General features: G+C 38.4%; 1 long non-coding RNA gene and 1 other non-coding gene across 3 annotated transcripts in view; both read left to right on the plus strand.

The window, feature by feature from the left end:
• Positions 1-880: 880 nt before the first annotated feature.
• Positions 881-1,012, plus strand: LOC116071782. Its single transcript, XR_004111147.1, has one exon. It is a non-coding gene; the product is annotated as a small nucleolar RNA SNORA17 (small nucleolar RNA).
• A 3,454-nt stretch (positions 1,013-4,466) lies between these two features.
• Positions 4,467-6,348, plus strand: part of LOC116071401 — a 10,835-nt gene continuing 8,953 nt past the window's right edge. For both annotated transcript variants that reach the window (XR_004110877.1, XR_004110876.1), the window contains exon 1: positions 4,467-4,581. This is a non-coding gene — a long non-coding RNA (uncharacterized LOC116071401). The remainder of the gene's footprint in view (positions 4,582-6,348) is intronic.

A 6,348-nucleotide genomic window follows, 5' to 3' on the forward strand; every position in this document is an offset into this window, starting at 1 on the left:
TAGACAAGAATTTCCAACATTATACATCTATCTGATAATTTAGAGATTCCACAGAAGTCCCTTTCAAATCTTTGTGCTTGATTCATCAGGCTATTTAGCTATTTAGTACCCAGGTTGTTATAGTTGCAAACAAAAATCTTTTCTAGGAAAGATAAACACTCAGTGAGAATGTCTTGATTTCCTCTTTTGCTGATTATTAAAAGACAAATTTATGCTACTTTCATGCATCATTAAAAATAATCGAAGATGACATTTTACACTTACAGAGGAAGAAAACTGTCTGCTTGCCATCACTCTTGATACATTTTTCACTACTCTGCCTTGAATTTGTTTTTCTCTATAATAGAAACATTTTTTCATATTTATGTAATAAATATGGTTAAAAAAGTCTTTCTTTCCAGAAAAAAATTCAAAACTTCAGAAGTCTGTAGAAACAATATCATTACCAACAGAAAATGTTGCCAAATTCTTAACTATTTGATACATTCATATATTCCAAAGAAAGGAAACATGACAGAAGAAACTATAGAATCTTATCTGTCTTCACCTGACTGCTCTTTCTTCATTCACTCTTGTTAATTAGACTACTTTTTTCACTTCCTGTTTACATTCATATTGATGTATGATTTATTCTTAAATATGTTGGATTTTTTTATATCTTAAAGTTTATACATATATGCATGTGTAATACATACCACTATATAACTTGCTTTATTTCTCAGTATTCTACTTCTGTATTGCATGCATGTTTTATGTAGCATATGTATATAATTACATATTTAATTTTTTTATCTTGAATATCAGCCTTCATATTTTTGAGCATTTTTCAATCATGATTAAGATTTTTTTTTCTACGAGATTGTTATAAAGACATTCCATATCTTCCCTTAGAGTCATTACAGGTGTGGCTACTGTGTCACATGTGTGTCAGTAGGTGGCAGAGAGGAAAGAGGCTATGCCTGTGTTCAGTGTTCTGACTTATGAACATTTGAATGATTAGTGGCCTAACATACCTCAAAGAAAGCATGTCATGACCACCTGTTTGGTACGAGGTGGTCCTGGACAGGGAGCTAGCCTGATGTTATAGCCAGTCTTGGCTGGATGGGCTCCCATGTTAGGGAGCAAGCTGGAGACTAGAAAAACCCTGCCTGGAACCACAGGCACTGGGCAGGAGTGATAGAAGATCCTTGGACCACTGGGTAGGCCAGGTGAGGAGTGAGCCTAAGATGACCACCAGACTGTCACAATAGGATCCAGACAGAGAGCTAGCCTAAGATGACCACCTGTTGGGTGCTAACACCTCCAGGCCTGTGGGGGCAGACATGCTGGAAATGATTCCTTTCCTGCTCCATAATGCATTAGCAAGGCATAGCACTCCTGAAACCATTCCTGAGATAACCCCAGACACAAGAAAACCCTGGGCACCATTAAGAGGAACAAGTAAGTGCTGGAGAAATGGAAGAGAAAGAGAAACAAGAGGAATTGGGTACAATGAAGAAAGACAGAACTGGAGACTCCAGGGTAGTGAGGAACAGCCTGTCATGAGTAGCTGGTGATGCCACCTGAGAACATGGTCGGGGCCTGGCCTGTGCTGCCAACAGGGGCCATATCTGGGTCCGTGGCCCTGCAGCAGCAGGGGCCTGTTACCACCACAGGCCAGGGGACAGTCCCTGGTCTGGTTTGCCACTTTGGAGACATGATGATGTCTTAGGGCTGGGCAAACCCATTCCTACCCCACACCTGGGCATCATGGGAGAGCTGGGCCTGAAGAGCTTCCAGTGAGCCGGCCAGAACATAGGAGCATGGTGGAGCTAGCCCTAACACTTGTACCTAGGTGAATGGATAAGGAAGTGATACCTTCCTTCTTGTTTCACCCCTAACGCCTGCAGCAGGTGGGAGAGCTGGCCCTGGGGTCATGATAGCAGAACTGGTCATGCCTCTCACCAGCAGCAGTGCTCAAGAGATTGGGCCCTGAACCTTGCCTGGGCAGCACAGAAAAGTTGGCCCTGGATACGAGCATGCACTGAGGGCATGAGAGTAGAGGAGCCCAGGGGCTTACCAGTTCAGATACCTCTCACACTCAGATCCAAAGTTTTGATTTGGCAGACCCCAACATCTACCTCATCAAGGAACTGCTGAAGTACATGAAGGGGCTGGTCCTACAGGATCTCCATGACACAGGACAACAACAGGAGTCCTAAGGTGGGTCCAGTATTTTTAGAGTAGAAGAAGCCAAAGGCCTCGTACCAGACCAATTGTAGTGACTATTTGTATGCAAAGAGTTGTGAACAAAAGGGTATAATGTGGGACACACTGTGACACACTATAGCTTCTACAACAAGATATTTTTTCTCTGTTGGGAGTAGGAAGGTTTCAAGGGTTGAGGGTGGATAGAGGGGAGAGGGAGATGAATGGGATTGGGGTTCATGATGTGAAATTACCAGTGATTTGAAAGAACCAGTAAAAAGGTTTTTTTTTGTTGTTTTTTGTTTGTTTGGTTTTTTAAGACATTCTATACTTTCTGTTAAGAAGTGCAGAGATTAGATCTTTGATCCACTTAAAGTGGATTATAAGGTATTTATTTCTAAATTCACCTTTATAAGTAAAGTAATATCTGTTCTTACATGCATATGTTGTTTGCTTATTTTTCACGACATCTCTGTTATGTGTGAGGGTTTCAGATAGTGACACAACTTGATTCTTCTGCAATGGTGCAGCTTTCTCTTGTGTAAGAAAGCTTGGCATCTGTTAGGACAAGATGTACAGAGCCAGGGGGGGAAGCTCATGTGGCTAACTTCACACAAAGATACATGGAACTGTCTTACTTAGCCTTGTTCTTTCTTATTTATAAAAGCTCGTTGTGTGTCATTGTTTACCTCTGTTATATTCAGGATACATTTGTAAGTTCTTTGAAAGCATTCATTAAAATTCTGACTTGAAACAAAATACAATTATGAATCATTTTGGAAATAACTATATTTTAATAATCTTGTTATGTTTCATCAACAAGCAGAGTTTCTGTATATATTCAGATCTGTATTTTTACTATTAAACATCTTATTATGGTTTCTATTACATTTGTTATTCATTAGAGTTAGATAAAATTTTCTTTAATTTGACATTTGTTGGTGTCTCCATCTCACCAGTGGGGGTGCTTTCTGGCTACTGGAGGTGGTCTCTTCAGGTTCCATATCCCCACTGTTGGGCATTTCTGCTAAGGTCACCTGCATTGACTTCTGTGGGCCTCTCTCATCCCAGGTCTCTCGGACTTCCTAGAACCCCACCTCAGCTGAATATTTCAATTCATTTTCCTGTTTCTCTTCATGTCTGATCCTCCCCCATCATTCTCCATGACCTCTAGTCCTCTTTTCTCACCCAGGGTCCTCCCTCTATCTGCCTCTGGTCATGAGTATTTTATTCCTTCCCACTTCAAGCATCCTCATTTGGGTCTTTCTTCTTGTTTAACTTATTTGGGGCTGTGAGGTGTATCATGGGTATTCTGAACTTTTTGACTAATACCAAATTATCAGTGAGTGTGTATCATGCATGTCCTTTTGGGTCTGGGTTACCTCACTGAGGACAATATTTTCTAGTTCCATCCATCTGCTTACAAAGGTCATGATATCCCTAAGACTCTACCTTATACCACCTTACATCAGAGTGGTTAAGATAAAAAAACTCAAGTGACAGCACATGTGGAGAAAGGGGAACACTCCTCCATTGGTGGTAGGATTGCAAATGTGTAAAATTACTCTGAAAATCAATCTGGTGATTTCTCAGAAAATTGGAAATATCTGAAAATCCAACTATAACTCTTCTGGGCATATACCCAAAAGATGCTCCACTACGTCACAAGGACACATGCTCCACTGTGTTTATAGCAGCTTTATTCATGATAGCCAGAAACTAGAAGCAACCCAGATGTCCCTCAACCAAAGAATGGATACAGGAAAGGTGGTACATTTACACAATAGAATACTATTCAGCTATTAAAAAACAAGGACATCATGAATTTTGCAGGCAAACAGATGGAACTAATTTGACATTTGTTAAAGCAGTTGTCCAGTGTACTCTCGAACTTGGATTTTAAATATTTACTTTTATTATTTTAAATTGTGTGTATGTGTGGTGGTTTGTATCAGAATGGCTTCAATAGGCATGTATATTTACATGCTTGGTCATTAGGAAGCAACACTTCTTGAGACAGATTAGGAAGTGGCCTTGTTGGAGTAAATGTGCTACTGGGGGTGTGCTTTAAGGTTTTGAAACCCCAAGCCATGCTCAGTGTTTGCTGTCTATCTGAATGTAGAACTCTCTCCCACTCTCTTGTGGCATGTTTGCCAGCATTCCACCATGCTCCCCATCATGATGACAATGGACTAACCTTCTGGAACTGCAAGCAAGACCCAATTAAATGCTTTCTTTTATAAGTGTTGCCATGGTTATGGTGTCTCTTCACAGCCATAGAACAATGACCAAGACAGTATGTGTGTACATTGAGAGTAGGTATATGCATATGAGGGCAGGCGCAACAGAGACCAGAGGCATCAGATCCCCCTGGGGCTCAAGTTACAGTCAATGGTAAGCCACACTAAGTAGGTATTGGGAACCAAATTCATATTTTATGCAAGAGAAGTATGTACTTTTAGCTACTAAACCATCTACATGAACACAAACTTGGATTTTAGAATGAAATATAGTTTAAAACCAATTTCAGTAAAATTCTTGGCATCCTTGAATTCAAATATGATCAATAAATCTGAAACATCAAAGTTCATTTTATAGATAATGAAAAGCACAATCGTGTAATGTAAAAAGACATTATTTGCATTTATTATAAATATATATATATCTGAAAATTCACATTCAAATGTGTATATAGTAGAAAATCTTTTGCAGTCATTATTTTGGATATGTTAGCACAGGTTATGCTTTGAAAATTCTTCAATATTACAGGGAGAATTATACACAAAATACAAATTTAAAAAGAATATTCAATACCTGTCACGTTTTCTTAGAGGCATGATTGATTCCAGGGTGGAACATGGAAAATAAGTGGATCCTTGAGCCAAATAAAAAATGGTGAATTGATATGGTTTATAGGTTGACTCCTTTGCTTCCCAAACACAACTGTCATATGATAATTATATTCCTGGCTCCAACTCCTCACCTGTCCCCATAGCCATACATTATTGTATGACTGTAGTCCTCGAGCATCATAGGGTGATTAGTGCCTAAGGGTATTGCCTTCTTGACTGACAAGTTGCAGCAGATTGAAAGGCATCAAGTTTTCTCCTTACTCTTACTCCTTTGCCACGAAAACTCATTCAAGATAATTCAAAGAAGGGATAGAGTATTGTTAGAGCAGAGATAGCCCATACCAGCGGAGAGCCTGGTCTCATCCAGATGAGTGAATTCCAGCTTGTAACAGCCAGCCTACACATGCCAGTTTAAGCCATAACACATCTCATTCAATGTCCTTTGAGCAAACGTCATTAGATACATGCTGGTCCTACTGAGCCCTGAACTGTGGTGATGTATTATGCATACAATGCAGCAACACATAGAACACAGTTCTGTATTCTTCTTTTACTTGGATTTCCAGAATTTTTCTCAATAATGTTGTTCTCAGTTATAGAAGAATGCATGCTTCATTCGTTATTCTCAAGAGTCTGATTTTAATTAATATTTAAATAGTATTTAAGAATCAAATTTTTGTTCCTATTTTAGAGGAATATGTTTGATTATTGTGGTTTAGCTTGATTTATACTGTTATTAATCTCATGTTTTTTTTTTCTGTGCAACATTTTGAATTATTGTCAAGTCATTTGCCATCACATCTAATACTTTTCTGAGAACCTAATTAGATACGTACCAGCTCTTTGTAACACATCTTTTGCATCTCTTATTTGGGCTAACATTTTTTATCTTTTTCTTTCTAGGTTTTAATCTGTGTGAATTTATGATGCTTCAATTAATAAAAATCTCTATATGGTAGTTTGTCTAACATCTTCAGATATAAATATTTTCTTATTTTTCTACTTTAGCATTTTCTATACTTGTTTTATTTTTATTTGTTTTCAAATATAAGCTTTTTGTTTTGTTTCTTTTAAAGATTCATTTATTTTATTTATATGCATATACTGTAGCTCTGTTCAGACACACAAGAAGAGGGCATCAGATCCCATTACAGATGGCTGTGAGCCATCATCTGGCTGCTGAGAATTGAACTCAGGACCTCTAGGAAGACTAGTCAGTGCTCTTTATTTCTGAGCCAACTCTCTAGCCCCCCATATTTATATTAGTTGTACCAGCATTTGATGAATAGTTTCCTTTTTTTTTTTTTTT

The sequence above is a fragment of the Mastomys coucha genome, unplaced genomic scaffold (assembly GCF_008632895.1).
Source record: "Mastomys coucha isolate ucsf_1 unplaced genomic scaffold, UCSF_Mcou_1 pScaffold22, whole genome shotgun sequence".
NCBI classification, from domain to species: domain Eukaryota; kingdom Metazoa; phylum Chordata; class Mammalia; order Rodentia; family Muridae; genus Mastomys; species Mastomys coucha.